The sequence below is a fragment of the Streptopelia decaocto genome, assembly GCF_964273445.1.
Source record: "Streptopelia decaocto genome assembly, chromosome: 15".
NCBI lineage: Eukaryota > Metazoa > Chordata > Aves > Columbiformes > Columbidae > Streptopelia > Streptopelia decaocto.
This window is the reverse complement of record NC_138670.1, coordinates 12,881,099-12,898,684: the sequence shown is the minus strand read 5'-3', so window position 1 is coordinate 12,898,684 and position 17,586 is coordinate 12,881,099. Positions and strand designations below refer to the sequence as shown.

General features: G+C 54.5%; 1 protein-coding gene across 1 annotated transcript in view; it reads right to left on the bottom strand.

Moving 5' to 3' along the window:
* Nucleotides 1-3,066: 3,066 nt before the first annotated feature.
* HORMAD2 (HORMA domain containing 2) overlaps nucleotides 3,067-17,586 on the bottom strand; it is a 36,034-nt gene continuing 21,514 nt past the window's right edge. The window contains exons 13-14 of the mRNA XM_082066047.1: nucleotides 5,695-5,842; nucleotides 3,067-3,380 (exon numbers count right to left, since the gene is read on the bottom strand). The gene's annotated coding sequence lies outside the window, so the exon portion shown is untranslated. The remainder of the gene's footprint in view (nucleotides 3,381-5,694; nucleotides 5,843-17,586) is intronic.

Sequence of the window (17,586 nt, the reverse complement as noted above, 5' to 3'; positions counted from 1 at the left end):
GGCTCCTGCAGGAGGTTTCACAGCATCCGTTTGTCCCCAAAACGGCACTGCCGCAGGCAGCCTCGTGCCACAGCAGCGATGACGGGGACAGCAGAGGCGGTGCCCAGCTGCAGTCCCATTGTCCCTTCATGGGGGTGACTGAGCCCCAAAACAGCTCCAGCTTCCCTGCCCCGCAGCGGAGGCACCCGGGGACATCCCTGATCCCTTGGGCACGGTGTGGCTTTCACCACCACCCCACCAGCAGGGAAGGGACCCTGGGTGTCCCCTGTGCCACCATCCTGGAGGGTGCCCAGGGTCACAGCCCGTTTGTGGGGTGCGTTTCCAGCCTGCACCGTGCTACCAGCTGTCCCCAAACCAGTACGACCCCAAAAACGCAGGGGTGAGCATGGTGACAGCCTCGGAGGGGCCAGAATCATGTTTGGGGCCAGAATCATGTTTGGGACCAGCATCATGAAGCTCTTTTCCAATCAAAATGATTCTATGATTCTATGAAACAGGGCTGGGCCATGCAGCAGGTGGTGCCACCACGGCAGCTGCAGGGTCACCGTGTCCCCACAGCTGGGGACACCCAGGTGTCCACCACAGTAATGGCTATCGCCACCAGGCCACCGTATGACCAACATGCTGGGTGTCCAGGCTGAGCCCATCTGTGTCTGAACACCCACACGTCATCCCTGCAGGAACACGGTGGGTGCCCAGGGGTGTCACCAGCCTGTCCCCGAGGATTGGGGGTGACAGTGGCCAGGCGATCGGGCTGAGCTCGGCAGGGCCAGGAGCTGAGCGGGGGACGAGGTCCCGCGCAGCAGCGAGGAGCTGTGCACATCTGGATTTCTCACGCTTGTGTTCAGCGTCCCTCCTCAACCAGATGGCAAAAATAAATAAATAGAATAAATCAGAGCCTCCTGACATAAATTGGGAACTCACGCCCGGGCTCTGCGTTTCATGAGTCTCCCTGGAAGACAGTCAAACGCAGGCGAGGACAATGGGTTCACTTCTCCCTGGGGTCGGGTCATTCCCAGTTAAGGCTCATTAGCAGCGAGCGGGGGATTAACTCTTCCTTCCCTGGAAACACGGGGCCTGCTGAAGTGTGGATAAGACCCTAAAAATCCAAACACCTCATCCTTCGCCCTCCCCTGGCGTTTCGGGGCTGGGGCTGGAGGTGGCCCCGGCTGGTGTCCTGGCCCCGGCTCCTGCGAGCCAGGACACGCTGCCCCGTGCTCAGCGGCCGTCCCAGACCCAGGGACATGGAAAGGGATTTTGGTGACCTCAGCCAGCGGCAGATCCCACCCAGCCGGCGCCCGGGGAAACCAGCCAGCCCCGCGAGCCGGACGGCGAGCACCGTGGGGAACCGGCACCCCGGCCTCCCCCACGGGACTGGCAGAGCCTTCTGAGCCATTCCACTTCGGCCCCAGGACCACAGGAACGATTTTGGCTGGGGGAAGAGCCAGGGGGGGCTCTGGGAGCGATGCCCGCGCCCCGATAACGGAGCGGTCTGACCATCGGCCCCGAGCGGCAGGTCAGCGCTGCCTTCGGGGAGCTCGGTACGTGAGGAGCTGCTCCTGCCCACGGTGAAGTCAGTGCCGCTGCCTGGGTGTGACTGACTGACCTCAGCCCTTGGCCCCGCGGCGCGGATCATGTGCTGACTGACGCCGCGCAACCCGGCCGGACGGGTCCGCACAGCTGCCCCGCGGCCACCGGCCAGACCGGACTTGCCGTCCGCGGGCCGCAGGTGCGGCGCTGGGGCACCCTCAGCCCCGCATCCCCCACGAGCGCCCCGTGCTGCGTCCTCAGGGCCAGTGTCACATCCCAACCAGGGTCACCCTGGCATTCGGGCCGTTCCCTGAAACACCTGGGTTGGAGCAGCTCACCTGCCCCTGCGTCCGCCTGAGTGGGGTCGGACCCACTGGTGCCCATGGCAAAGCCCCTTCCCCATCCGGGAGGTGCCCCCAGGGCTCGATATTCGGGAATGGTGCTCTGCCGGTAACGATGTCCCTGGCAGGCCTCCGGCCCCACGCCAGGTCCCAGCGGGTCTCCGAGGAAGGGAACATCGCGTCTAGAGGGCCGGCCGGCGGCTCTTCCTCACCATCTCGGGCTGGCCACCGGCCCGAGCACGGAAAGAAATGCCGAGTCCATCTGAAACGCATTTGTCCCCGGGCACTGTTGCTGCAATAGCAGATGCTCCTGCGGGTCCCCAACCACATCACAGCTCGGCGGCGCGGGAACCGCACGTTCGCATGGGAAGAAACAGTTCTTGCCCCGAACGGCTCAAAGTCTTAATTGGAGACCAACCGTAACAAATAAACAAGACAATGGGCTGGAGGCGAGATGAACGCAACCTCTGTCGCAGGACCCAGCTCTGAGAGTCGTCGCCGTGCCCGGCGGGGGATTTGGCACGGGCCGGCAAGAGCCAGGGGGAGGATGGGGGCCGGATCTGGACCCCCCGGTGCAGCCACTCGCTGTGTGACACCACTGGAGCTCGGGGCTGGCTCGGGAGCTGGATGACACATCCCCAGCGGTCCCCCAAGACTCTTGTCGGCAGCTTTGCTAAGCAAGTGTTTAAGTCTCGTGGTGAGCTTGGAGTGGGGTCAAATCCAGGCCCCGCGGGTCTCTCCTTGCTGCACCCCAGTTTGGGGCTGATGGGGAACCCCCGGGCACCGGGCTTAGGGGACCCTTCTCCATCGCTCTCCATTGAGGACGGGACGTGCTGCCTTGTCCTTCACTGCGAGTGATGCGCAGGGCCTGGGTATCTGATGGGGTTATCTCAGCACTGCTATCGCCCTCAAACAGAAGATGGAGAAGCTTCCGCAGCTCCGGGGGCTCTTGCCGCTGATGGAGGAGCCTCGATAAAGCACTTGGCACCCCAAGCAGACACGCAGGGTGCAGAGCACACAGCAGGCGGTGTCGGAAAGGGAGTGAACACCCCAGCTCTTCCATCTCTGCCCAGGGTCTATGTGACAGGGTCTATGTCTCCCTTGCAGACCATGAGCCCAAAACGTGGCCGTACCTGCGGGGCTGAAGCCATTTGAGGTGCATCTGCTGGACAAAGGCATATCAGATGGTCTGAGCGTACAAAGCCCCTGGCTGGGGATGGGAATAATCAGGGCTGGAGGAGAAGATCTCAGGAGATCTCCCAGGAGCGAGCAGGACCTGCGGCAGCTCCCTGGGGTCCTTGGTGACACAACACGGCCCAGCTGGGGGGCACCCGCCGCTGAAATCCCCCACACCCCTCCTGCTGCCACAGCTTGTGGACCCCGGCCCCGGAGAGCGAAGGAGTTGTGCCATCTTTGTGCCATCAGCGTGGCTCCGTGGGAAGAGGAGCCCCTGCTGTCCTATATCCCAACAAGGCAAAGCCAGAAAATTAGCAAAGGTGCTGGAGATTCCTGGAGAAACAGAGAAAATGGAAAGCAGAGATTTCTTTCAATGTTAAAGGGAGATGGCAGAAGAGAATGGCTGTGACTGAGACCGAATCTGCCCATCTCTGAAGCCTCCACCTGCTCTTTGCTCTCCCACCTCCAACCCACTGGCAATGGGGGAGGGGGAGACGCTCCCAGTTAAAACGGGGGGATGTCTGTCCCTATAGCACCTATAGCACCAGCTTACCCAACCCCAACGGGCCCCACCGCTGGGACGCCCAGCCCCCAGCAGCATCAGGGCAGCAATTCGTCCCCAATGGGCGTCCTGCCATCCCCGCTGAGCTCTCCCTCACCCGGGTGCCAAGCTCGATGCAGGGATGCCAAGCGTCTCCCCCCGCTTTAGCCACATCTAGGATACGTTTTAGGGCCAGGACAGTTGACATGTGAACTTATTGCAGCAAAACGAAGTGCATGGACAGTGCTACCTGGCACAGGTCACGCTCTCCTCTCCCCAGCGACCGGTTCTTGGAGTCTCGTTTCCCAAGAAAACAAGGTGTGCGTGCGATCCCGCCGGGCGAGCGTGTGCGCGCCTGCGGCTGCCAACCACATTTGACTAAGGGCCCGAGGCTCCAGAGATAGGAGGTTCCTACAGGTCTTGTGAAGACAGGAGCTGGAGAGGAGCAAGCCCCAAACAAGCCCCCACGGCGGCGGGGAAGCTGCAGCGTGAACCCAGCTTTACCAGCCACCGGAGACTCTCCTCCTCCGCAGCCGGGGCGCCGCGGGGCACCAACCTGCCGGGAACAACACGCCCAACTCAGCTTGCCTGCTCCTAGAAAGATTTCTGCTTACTTTTTTAAACGTTGTTCCCAGGCTGGCATTTCCCACGTGGGCTCTGTACATGGCTGTGGGGCAGGGAGGGCAGCGCAGGGTGGGTGAAGCCCATCACCTCCTGGCATCTGAGACGAGATGCCTGCCGGCCTCGGGGATGGGGTTTTCCATGCGGAAGATGTGCTCACCCCACCTCGGTGCTGCCAAACACCCCACCTGGGTGCTGCTGTCTGGCAGTCTCATGTGGGGCAGCAGGGGCTCTCCCTGGTTTCATCACTGGTCCCCATCACTTCAGCACTACCCATCCCCACCACCCCAGTACCACTGGTCCCCATCACCTCAGCACCTCCTGTCACCATCACCTTGGCACCACCGGTCCCCACCACCTCAGCAGTACCCATCCCCATTGCCCCAGCACCACTGATTCCCATCACCTCATTACTACTGGTCCCCATTATGCTGGCACCACTGGTCCCTATCACCCCATTACCCCCAGTCTCTATCACCCCAACACCACTGATCCCCATCACCACTGGTCCCCATCACCCTATCACCACTGGTCCCCATCACCACCAGTCCCCATCACCTCATCAACACTGGTCCCCATCACCACTAGTCCCCATCACCCCATCACCACTGGTCCCCATCACCACTGGTCCCCATCACCACTGGTCCCCATCATCCCATCACCACTGATCCCCATCACCACCACTGCCCATTGGCCCATCACCACTGGTCCCCACCACCACTAGTCCCCATCATCCCATCACCACTGATCCCCATCACCACTGGTCCCCATCACCCCATCACCATTGATCCCCATCACCACCACTGCCCATTGCCCCATCACCACTGGTCCCCAGGGCACCGGGAGCCACAGCCCCTCCAGGACCAGGTTCTACCATCCCCTGAAGGGCAAAGTCAAAGTCTCTCTCTCTTTCTAACCCTGCTGCAATTAATATTGCAGATATTGCAGATATTGAAGATTTCTTCAACCCCTCCAGCACACATTGGCAGAGGGGACCAACCGGGCTCCTGGTTTCGGCATGGAGAGCTGCACAGCCCGGACCCCAGGTGCATCTTCACATGCGTGCCCTGCAGCTGAGCCCAGGAGGATGAGCCCCTGATGAGCCCATTCACAGCTATGATGACCGGGCTCTTGCCCTAGAAGGTCTGGGACGAGCTGCGGGAGGGACCTGCCCTTCACCCTTCGCTGGGGCACAACAAGCTGCACCTCACAGCTGGGAGATGCAAAGAGCAAAAGGCTCCTCGCTCCCCACGATGAGCCGGTGGCATCACTGTCCCGCTGCGCCGTGACCTGTTAAAATCAATAGCGTGGGTCCCATCCCACGTCCCCGGGGCCAGTTTCGCGCATGGGTCTGTTTATGTCTCTGCGTGTCGGCCTGCATCTGTGTTTATGTGTGTGTTTCCGTATGTGTGCGTGTGGCTCCGTGTGTGTGGCGGGGTTTCTGGGCGTGTATGGGTGTCTCTTCGCATCGGGCGTTCAGCTAACCTCTCAGAAAATGAAAACAAGCCTGGAAGCCTGGCAGCTGTTCCTGAGCCCGGCTCCAGCGCCGCTTCCAGACAGACAGTAACCGCAGGGCTGATGACCGAGCACACACGCTTCCCTCCAGGCCTTCTTAATTGCGCCGTCAGATATTCTGAAACAAAGGAAATTAAAAGACTATACTGATAGCAATAAATATGTCACGGGAGCAACAAGAGGCAGGCGGCTCCCCGGGCGCCTGGGAACCGTCCCCTCCCGGCGGCGCTGGGACAAGGGGCCGGCGGAGCCGCCAGAGCCGCGGGCACAGGACCAGGCTTGGCCGGGACCCGGCTGAAGGTTGGGTGGGCATTGGCAGTGCCGCGGACCCCGGGAGAGGCCTGGGCGGGCTCCAGCGTGGCCGCGGGCCAGTGATGGCCACGTTGGATTTCTCATGGAAACTTGCACAGGATCTTGCCAGGTCCCAGGATTCTTTTTTTTCTTTCCCTTGTCTTTGCCCAGATTTTCTGTAACCAGCTCCTCTGATTTCCTCCAGCTGCCTGCACGCCAGCGCTGCGCACCGAGCGCCCGGAGCCAGCCGGGAGGAGAGCGGCCGCCCTTGTCCCCACGGGCACACGGCATCCAGCCGCAGGGAACCGCTGGGCGCAGGTTCGGTTACTGGTGACGCCAGGGGACGGCAAGGTGTCGGCACAGGTGTAGGGTGTGAGCTGGATGGGGAGCACCAAAACGGTGCCGGAGGATGGGAGAGCGGTGGGAAGCGGGGCTGGTGCCCGCAGGTTTCAGGGCAGGGATGAGCGTGATCTGGCGCGGGATGATCCGAACACTTCAAGAAAGCGCAGCCCCGGCCAGCGTGGGAAGCACAGCCTGCCGGAGAGGATGGAAAAGCCCGGCGCTCGCCTCGCCTGGAAAAGGTGGGGTGGGTGTCAGCCATCAGTGGAGGGGGGACAAGAAACCCTGGGCTTCGACACAGCGCCAGGCGCTGAGGGGAGTTTTTCCCACGTCCCTGCTGGGGATGTGCTGGGTTTGCTGCCCGTCGCAGAGCCCAGGACGAGGCAGGAGGGGATGCAGAGCAGGCGGAGGAGCCGCTCACCACAGCATCTCCCAGCTCCACAGACTTTCTCCCAAGCTTGACCTCCCGGCCAGGATGTGCAACCGGTTCGGTTGCAAGCAGACGGAGGCGAGAGCCGCTTGGAGATATCCAGGGTGAGGGGTTGAAATCAGGCAGCAGAATGGGGTTGCTGGTCTAAATCCCATCTGGAGCCGGAAGGTTTTTTTGGCTTCCTTACAGCGGTGTCCAGGCTATTGTGGGAAAGCGCTGAGCACCGATCACCACGCTGCCTCCGCTAACGGCAGTGTCACAAGGCTCGCGGAGAGGGGCTGGAGAACCAAGTCATTTTTTGGCTGAAAAACATCTTTTCATAACCGCAGGGGAGGAGGGAGACAGCTGGGCAGAAAACACAGGCAGTGCAGTTCCTTAGAAATATCCAAACTCCTCCAAAAAAATAACCTGAGGTAATAACTCTCCCCGCCCATCCCTCCCTGCCCTCATCACTCCCCCTTTTATCTCCCTCGCTCCCCCGACCCTGCTGCTCACCCCTTTTGGGGTAACCTCTGCGAAGTTCCTTTGGGACTGGTCCAACAGCCAGCGAGGCCTCTGGGGTGCCCCCGCAGCACCCCAAGGCTGTTTTTGCTGATGGGTACGTTGTGGGGCAGCGCCGGAGGGCACAGGCGCTGCAGTTCCCTTCCCGGGAGCCGGAGGGGAAGGAAACGCGGCCGCCCGGGGCTGGCGGTGGCTGCGCCGCTGCCCGGAGGGGTTGGACGTGTGGCCGCCGCTTCCGCTGCTCCCAATTGCAAAGGCGCTTCCTTGGGGAGGGACGGGCAGCGGGGGATGCTCTGTCCCAGCCCAAAACGCCAGCCAGTGGTGATGTGCCATCCATGGATGGCAGATGCAAGCGCAGCCCCGTGGGTCAGCCCGTAGCCCTGGCTGCAGCGTCCTGGGAGACACCCAGACCTGCTCACGGGCTGGCACAGGCCCTGAGCCTGGTCTAGAGCCCAGAATTTTGGCCTAAGCATGAAACACGTCAACGTGGAGCAAGCGGCAGCCCTGAGGAGCAGGGTAGGAGGGAGCCCTGTCATTCCCTGGAGCTCAGGCAGTTCTCTGAGCCCTGAATTGCTGTTGCTTTAGGGGAAACAAGCAGAGGAAGCTGTTTGGTGCTGCCCACCCTCGACACGGGGACACAGTGAAGTGCCCAGGTCATAGAATCACAGATGGTTTGTATTGGAGGGACCTTCCCAGCTCCCCCAGTGTCCCCCCTGCCATGACAGGGACATCTGCACCAGCTCAGGTTGCTCAGAGCCCCGTCCAGCCTGGCCTGGGATGTCTCCAGGGATGGTTCAGCCACCACCTCTCTGGCCAACCTGGGCCAGGTTCTCACCACCCTCAGGGACAACAATTTCTAATCTAAATCTCCACTCTTTCAATTTGAATCTATCACCCCTTGTCTTGTCACTATGTGCCCTTGTAAAAAGTCCCTCTCCAGATTTCTCATAGGTCCCCTTTAGGTACGGGAAAACTGCCGTGAGGATGATGGGAAGAGCAAGGCAGCTTCTCCTCTTTGACTCAAGATGGGAGAGCACTGGGGAGCGGAGCAGCTTGGGCACCTGAGTCAGGGGAAATCCCAGGTCTTCCTCCCTCTTTGCAAAGCTGTTTGTGCATTTATGGCCCAGGGTAAAACGTCTGGCCCCAAAGCCCAAGGGCACAGAGTGACCTCGCTCCCGACATCCCAGAGAAGCCACCGCCGCAGGGCTGGACCCGCCGTGGCCCCACGCAGCCCAGCGATTTCCACAACCCCCTTCTCCTTCCCCAGGTGAGTTTCTGAGAAGGAACTTCCCACCAAGAACAGACTTGCACCCTCGCTTTGCTCAAGAATTCGCTCTTACTCAGACGGCATCAGGGCTCCTTTGTAAGGCCGTGCCTAGCGGAGGGGCAGCTGTTGTGGCTGGCCTCGCTCTTCCTCCCGGCCCACGCACACGGCTGGAGTTCCTCGCAAAGAGCTGCCTGTTCATGCGTTTCCTCAGCAAAGGTATGTTCCTTGGCTGTGGGAACGGCAGCAAGAGAGCAGGTGGGCCCCCAAGAATGAAGGTTTTTCCCTCCTTCCTCGGCTTAACTAGGTCAGCGCAGGAGAAGGCTGGAGCTGGGGGAATTTCATCACTATCTTCTTCAGAAAATGCGGGTAGATAAGGTTCAAAAATCCATCCCTCAAGTGCGGCACAACTCCTATAAAACCTCTGTGAGTCATTTTTTTCAGCAGAAATTTGAGTTTCTGAGGAATGGGAGTCACCAAAACCACCTGAAGACAACCCAAAGCTCAGACCCATGAACTTCCATACGTTTTCACTCCATCTTTGCTCTGCTGTCATGTGCCAAAGCATCTTGCCCACCTCTCCCCAGCCTCGCACCCACCCGAGGAGCAGGACGGCCCACACACCTCTCGCAGGAACGCTGGGATTTACACACACTGCGGGGTTTACACACCTCCAGGAATGCTGTGTGCACCGCGGGACTTAGGGGGATCAACTCTAATCTCCGCCATCACCAAACCCACAGAAAGTGACTCTTTGTTTCTCCAAAGGCTGCAGAAATAGTGAAGCCAGCAAAATCCTCCTCCTTCCTGCACCAGTAAGTGATGGTTAAACCTTATTTTAGATCAAAGGACTCAGACCTAAACCCCTCCAGCCAGGCTGTGCCCCAGTAACACACCAGATGCTCCAGAGGAAGGTGCACAAATGCAAACTAATCTGACTTCTCATCAGCCCATACAAGGGCACAGGAGCGAGCTCCCGGGCTTTGCTAGTCAAGAACAATGTGATGTGGACGGGTATTCAGGGTATTCACACCAGCTCATTCAACAACCAACGTTAGCGGGGAAACGTCCCTCCACGGATAACGGAGAAAGAGAGATGAAAGACTTCCTTCGGAGTGATTCAGAAGACGAGTCCATCTCTGCTCTGAATCATCCTGGGGAAGAGCTGATCTCTCTTCATTGACCAAATACGGCATTTAGGGCCGTTGGCCTTCAGCTAAACCCCTCAAGCACCTCGAATGAGGGTGAATACACCATTAGAGAGGGTTTCAGCTTCAGCAAAGCATCCCCCTATAGGGATGCCTCTTAGATGCCTCCCTCAAGTATAAAATGTCACCAGAACACATGGCAAAGGTGCAAACCAAAGGTGAAAGTGAGATGGCATCAGCAAAGAGCTGAATTTAGCAAAAGCTTTGTTTCCCAAAGCCCTGTTTCACCAGGCTCTCTAGTAATACTGCAGATTTACACAGGAAATTCTTAACAGAAGTCTATGCAACATCAGAAACTCCAGATAAGCATCTGATGACAGCACCTTGAAGAACTGAGACCTCTGCCACATCACTCCTGGCAGAGACGTGTGACCTCAGGAGAGTCACTTCCAGCTTGAATTTAAGCTTCTCCCTCTTTACAGCGGGAACAAAGATGTTCACCCTCCTTTGCAAAGGGCCTCGTGATCCGCGGATGAAATAAGTACGGACGGATTAATGGAATTACCGTCAGAAAACGGAGGAAATACCAATTGCAAGACAGTGACAAATCCCAGTCTGCCCACGGGCAGCGCTTCCTGCCGCAGTGATGCACGCGGGGCCGCCGGTGACACCAGCAACGTCCTCGTGACGTAACGCGCGGAGGTGACGCCACGGCGAGCCCCAGCAAGGGCCACGGCGCTGCGAGGGACCCGAGTGACGGCACCAAAGGCGCGGTGACATCAGCAAACCCACGGCTGGCGTTCCCAGCAGGTCTCGCAGGTCTGCGGAGTTTCACACACTCCGCTCCAGGAGCAATTATGGAAGCACTTGAGTCATGAGAAGCCTCATTGACAGTCACTGAGTCCTTCCTTTGTCCAACGTGGAAGGATGCCCAGGCAGAAATATCTGCCTCTCACATCTCGCTCTCTTTCCTAACAGAGCTTCTCACACAGCCAGCGCTGTTGCTGGGCTATAGGGAATTTTTTGTCCGGGGTTTCTTGACGTGATCCTTTTCAGACAGAAAATCCTGACTCATGAAGCCGTGACGTTGAATATACTGCTGTGTAAGGCCTGATACACTTAGAGACTTGGCACCCGCTCGCTCCTAATCCAGCCAAGGAGAATATATGCGCTTTCGAGAGCTAAATATTTTTATTTTCTACTTTCAAGAGAAGGGCAGAGGAGGGAAGCCTTAGCAATGCCTTAGCAATGAGGGTCACCCAAATAGAGTCAATGTCTCCCACTGGATAGTTAAATAAGCGAAATGGAAAAATAATGGTTTTTCCCTTTTCCTTTGCAATCAGTGGCCAAATATGCTGATTCTCTTCCGGAATGAGCAGCTGCCAATTTCAGAGAAGAAAATCTCTTGTAGCCAAGTAGCTCAGCTCTTACATTCTCTCAAACAGCCTGGGAAAAAGGAAGCCGGCCAGCCAATCGGCTAAATAATTTCTGAAAATAAGTAGGTAATGGCCCTCCAAAACGCCACCGACATGGCAAGTTTACTTACTAACTGACATCTCTTTTAAAGGAAATCATTGACACATCTGCATCAAATCTTTGCTTGCGCTTGGACCTCCCTTGCAGAAACACTGTGGGTTGGCTGTGGGTCCGATTTCCAAGTCACCCAAAGCTTTTAAGCACACGAAGCTTCCCCATACTTTAAGTAAGCAGCATCTGGCCTTATCCAAAATGTATAGAGATGCTGAGAGTGTTTGGGTTTTTTTAATATATATTCTTGCCCTAAGCCTTGGGTTAAACTCTGTGTGCAGCAGCTTGAAAATAGAAATTAAGTGCTGTCAGGCAACTGGCCCAATTCTTCTTTTACTTCAGTGTAGTTCCAGTGCATCAGCAGGGAAACCAGGTAACAGCCAAACAAGCACAAGCTGAAGGAAATGTTGGGCTGTGTACAGGCAGCTTTGTCCAGATGTCGTGCTTACCAAGATCTTCCACACGTCTGGAGCCTGCACTGATTCAGAACCCTTGTGCCATGGAATAACACCAAGATTTTTGGGGGGAGTTTTGCTGGGCACTTGGCTGCAGTGTCCTGCTTGAAGTTGGTCTACGTGGAGGTCGGTGCCAAAACCTGAGTCCTTGTCATAGAATCATAGAATCATTTTGGTTGGAAGAGACCCTCAGGATCATCGAGTCCAATCATAACCTAGCGTAACTCTGGCACTAACCCATGTCCCTGAGAACCTCATCTAAACACCCTGTAAATACCTCCACGGACGGTGTCTCCTGCCCCATGGCCCCTGAGCTTGTTGTCACCATTCTCCATCCACCTCTTGGCCGCAGGGTGAGTCGGATCAGGGAAAGTATCTGTCTGAAAAGTAACCCAATGAAAATGTACTTGATCTAAGCTTTTAGGAGAATAATCAGGTAGTTGAGGGGTCACAAGCTACCTGTGCTGTTCTTTCCCAGGTCTCTGCTTAGGGGACACAGCGAGGGGTCACCAAAGCTCTGCTGATGCCTGATCTTATAGCCTGGCAAGAATGACCGATGGCAAGTAACTGAACCAGATCCAGCCCTCAATAAATGGTGAGGGGAAGCTGCCGGATCTGGAGAGCTGCAGCAGAGGACAGCTGGAGGGAAAAATAGATTTCTTTTTGCATGTAAGCTGAGCACCTCCACCCCAGAAAGACTGGTCATTAATGGAACTGCGTCCCATGATGCTGTTTTATTAATGCTGTGGAGGCATCTGATGAGATCAAAGCCCTGTAATGGCAGCTTCTGCAAGGGCTCAGGGTTCCTGTCCCCAAAGGCCAGAGCTCTCCACGTGGGGGAAGAGGGGACGGGAGGGAATCACTCAGCACACCACTGCAAGCCAGGGCCCAGAGAGGGGCCTCCTGCATCCCAGCGCGGTGCCTTACCCACAGGGACACGCACTCCCAGTTGACTGGTTAGACTGAACTTTAAGAAGAAGCGTTCAAGTACAAAAAGCAATTGTCCCCCTCGCTCTCCTGACAAGGCCCTGACCCACGGCTGCATCTCCAGCACCTGCTCGGGCTGACATTCACGGTTCCGAGGCTGGCAAAGGCTTGGGTAGATTCTAGCCAACTCAAAATGCCACTTTGTTTTCTAGAGACACCATTTTCCTGTGTTTTAGACAGTCTTACCCTCTGTCACTGAAAAAAAAGGCTGTGTGTGATTCAAGGTCAATTTACTGCACAAAGGACTTGGTTTCCTGTTATCAAGCCTAGACTTTCATCAGAATAAACATCCCCCCACTGCACGTCCTGTAAAGAAATACAAGTAGTAAGAAAATAATGTTATCATTACAGGTTTGGAAAAGAAACCGGTATTTGCCTACCACAGCACCCTTCTCCCACCGGTGAGCGCTTTCTCAGGTTCTCCAGGACAGGTCTTGGGTACTTTCTTGTAAACAGCAGCAAAAGGCCTTGAACCTTCCTGAACTACGCTCCAGGGTATGGCTCCTCCACAGCAAAGATCCCCTCCTTAAAGAGCTGTCAAATGTAGAGCTAAACCATTAGCTAATCAGACAAAAAACCCCATCAAGACACACACAGGGACTCCTTAGTCCTTCCAAAACAAACAAAGAATGGGGACAGGTGTGTTATTTCTGTTACAGCCAGACCATACAATCACTAGAGTGTCTTAACTGGCCCAGGCTGCCCAGGGGGGTTGTGGAGTCTCCTTCTCTGCAGACATTCCAACCCGCCTGGACACCTTCCTGTGTAACCTCATCTGGGTGTTCCTGCTCCATGGGGGGATTGCACTGGATGAGCTTTCCAGGGCCCTTCCAACCCCTGACATTCTGGGATTCTGTGATTCTGTAATTCGTATTTTTCTGGGTATCTTAATTCCTATTTTCCTAGCAAATAAACGACAAACTCCATGGCAAGGTATTAAGAAGGCGTCCCAAGGCGGCAATCGATTCTGCATTAGAACAGTAGGTCCTTGATGCTCCGGGAAATGCCACAGGGGCACGTCTGGCACACAGATACCCAGGGCGGCGTTTCCTATGGAAAAGTCCTGTGAGGCTTCGGAATCTCAGCCTCTGCTTAAAGGAAAGATATACGTGCCAGCCTGACTTCAATTACCCTTGGAAACGGGCTGTGGAAAATGTGCCAGCTCAGATGCAAATCCCTCTTACTTCCCTCGTGATGACAACAAAAGCCTGATGAAATTTTACTCACCCATTAACAAAAAAAAAGCCTTTGCCCCGCGACACGAGTGGGTGGGATTCCAGTGGGGTGACATTATGCTTTTGGCAGGAGGCCCTTGGCCCCCGAGAACGGTGAGCCGGTGGCATGACAAACACGGGCACTCCGCTGCAGCGGCCACAACCACATACTTCACCTGCTGACTCAAGAGGAAGAATGTAGAACCTACGAAAAATTAAAGTCCCAGCCAAAATCCCGAGGTGGTAATCTCACGGAACAGCTCTTCAAGTAAAGATTTATGGTTGGAATTATACTTGTAAAAATAGTGGTTGATGTCTAATCATGTTGATAGCAAGGTATGGCCAAGGTGTTCCACTGGTAACACTTCAGAAATCTATGGGAGGAAAATAATGAGCTCATTGGGACGGGGTTACAATATGATTTTTATATTATCACCATAGAGAGAGGCCCCTCCACGCTCCACTGAAACCAGTGGCAAAACTCTAACTCTCCTGTTTCGAGCGTGAAAGAATCTTCATTTCTCCTACTCCCGGGTTGTGTTTCATTTCTTCTCTCCGCTCTCCTCCCAAAACCGAAAGCAGCAGCGACCAGATCAGATGATTTCCTAGATCACACGCCGCAGTGGAAATCCCAAAAGAATCCTGTTTTCAGGTGAAAAACGAATGTTGACACCTGTCAATAAGATTACGGTGCAGTACCAGGGGCTGGGGTTATTTTCTTGTCAAGGACAGGGTATTTAAGGATGTGGTTGAGACAATGCATTTTCCGTTTGACTTCGGTTTGACTTTCAGTTTGAAACAGAGATACTACTCTTCTTGCTAAACACTATCCCAGAAACAAGGAACGATTTTTAGAAGCGCCGCCAACCTGTTTGTGGCTCGGCAGGTTAAGGATATCCACATTACATCTATTAAAAAGCCTGTGGTCGCGATAAATGAGAAAGGGTTCCCCTTCTTCACCCATTTTCTGAAAAACCCTGTGAAGCATTCACTTTCCCCTCACAGAATGTTCCCAATATTCTGGTTGTTAAAGCGGCTTGTAATCTTAATTGCTGTTCGTATCTTTGGGAGATCAAAGGGAGGATGTCTGCGATTCTTTGTATTACTCACTGTTACATTAGCACAAAGATCACATATTCATTTATTTTGGTTTAAGAGGTAACAGTCTCCTTTCACTGCACGCACATAATTACTGTAAGCATTCAGGGGACTTGCCAAACGATGCAGGGGGGAGGAGGAGAATCTTTGAAGAAAATTGTTCAAACGTAATTTAGTTCACTAATTGGCAAGGGACCGTTACTAACGAATTGCTTCTGTTTTATGTCAGGAGTGAATCAGGTTGATGATGTGTAACGTACATTAAGTCAGTTAATGAGTATTAACTAGAAATGCGACTGAAACACCAGAAAAAAAGGGTTTTTTACCTTTAGCTAGCCAAGCAGAATTGCTAATAAATAAAAGGATATGTGTAAGTGGCTTATATGATTCCAATCTGCAGTGGAAAGACTTTTCTTAGAATCTGATGGTAACCACAGGTTTGTGGGAAAGAAAAATCAGACGCTTACTGTGGCAGTTCATGACAAGTTACTTTATTTCTAACCAAGCCTGAAATGAAAATGACTAAAAGTCATTACCGTAAAATAGCTGTTTAGAAGCCAATGTGAAGTGAGACAGTGAGTCTCTGGCCATGGCTACAAGACCTGAGGCATCGTGAAGCCAGCTAAGCTGTGGATTTACTCGGTGGTGTCTGTGCGCACACTCTTACTATGTGGTAACACAAGAGCGCTTACTTCACTTTCGTTGTGGGACACGACGTTTTGCACCGTCCCATGTGCAGGGAGCAGGCGGACGCACCCGAGCCTTGCAGTGCTGCGTGGAGGAGAAAGACCAACTCGCTGGAGGAGCCACCATCGCACACACGTTTGACCTTCTCCCAGACACACGCGGCACCGGCACGAGGAGGTTTTGGCAGGCGGGAGCCGTGGGCTGAAGGAACACGGAAGCTGCGGGCTCTGGCAGGGCCGGGGCAGAGCGTTCAGGTGAAGGCAGGTCTGGAGCCGCGCTGCGCGGGGAGGAACGCGGGCCTGGTGTGGATGTGCAGGCGTCAGAGCAAATATCATTACAAAACCTGGGCAGAAGGAAGGTTCCCGATGTGCTCTGGCATGTGAACAAACTGGCTTATTAGGCCACAGGTGCAAAAGTGAGAACGTAGGACTGAAAGCGAGGATAAAATGGAGAACTCTCACATTCTACAAGTTTTGTGAAACAGGCATCAAGCCATGGAACCGGACAGCCGGTGCTCTGCCTACCCTGCGCCAAGCAAGGCCAGCTGTGCTATTAGCACCGGGATTGTACTACGCAGCTACCTGGAAAAGAAGGCCAGCTGAACATCTTGGGGTTTCTGTTTCAGCATTATCTCTACTCAGTCAGCCACTCTGGCTTTCAAATCCTTCTGGCCAAGTAGAGTAAAAGCAGAAGAGAGATGCATCACGCCCCACCTCCTGGTAGTTTTTTCTAGCCAAGGCAAGATCACTGTTTCAGCAGCGAGGAAGATCCCTGATCGCTGGAGCCAAACTTAAGTGCTGCCACAGCAGAGGACGTCACCGTATTAATGGTGACAGGGTGTGCCAAGTGACAGCGCTGGTGGCCAAGATCCTTCAATCAGGTGCCCTAGACACCCTCCAAGTGATCCTCACTGCTTTCTATGGAGCCATCTGACATACACCATGAAAGAAAGACCCTACATCCAAACCCACTGCTGGTCATCAAGTCCTGTCCTGAAACACCTCTGTTGCACATCTGGAGTGCCAGGGATGTGCTACACCGCCGGGCACATCACTGCATCCTATTCTTGTGCTTCTATTTCCCCATCGCCGGAACAAGTGACCGCTTCGAGCAATCAACACGACGTTGGGAAGAAGGTGCACGACTATTCCTTCTTCACCATTTAATATTTCAATATCACTGTTGTGGTGTGTATAAAATAACGCAAAGGCTATTCCCTGAATGTGTTTTATAAAATGTCTAAGACCAATTAAGACCATTTTGCTCCTCCCACTCTAGTATTAACCACTAGGTCCTGACAGAGGGCCTGCCAGGCAACCTGCAAACACAAAGCACAGCACTTGTGCTCCAAGTGGCACAGATTATTTTCCTTTTGTTGCTGTTGTTCTCCTTACCTGTATTTACAACCACAAGGTGCCTTTGTGAAAGTTATGTTCTAAATGTGGTGTATTGCAACACAAATTATATCGTACAATGTCTAAGCCCCTCGGTACACAGTGGGTTGCTGTTTTAGGAATAAGCTGATAACATAGTCATAGCAACACTACTTGCAGAGTCAGCACCAGCAGAAATTGTGTATAGATTTCTTTATCTCTGTTTTCAATATAGATAAAAACCCTTCTTGAAAAAAAAATCTATGCTCCGGAAACAGCAGATAGGATGAAGTTAAGCACAATCTAGTGAATCATGAGACTTGTTGCTTGCTGGCATTGGTAACTCAGAGTTCCTTTTGAAACAGTGCCGTTAAATATTGATCACATATTGGCAAAGGATGCTCCAGCCACAGAGGGGAAATTTAGCCAGTGGGAGGGGGGTGTGTGAGGGAGACAGAGAGAAAGAAGCACACAGACACCATTCACATGGAATCATAAATCCTCAACTTTAGAACATCAAACAAGTGCTGGCGGTTGACACCATTACG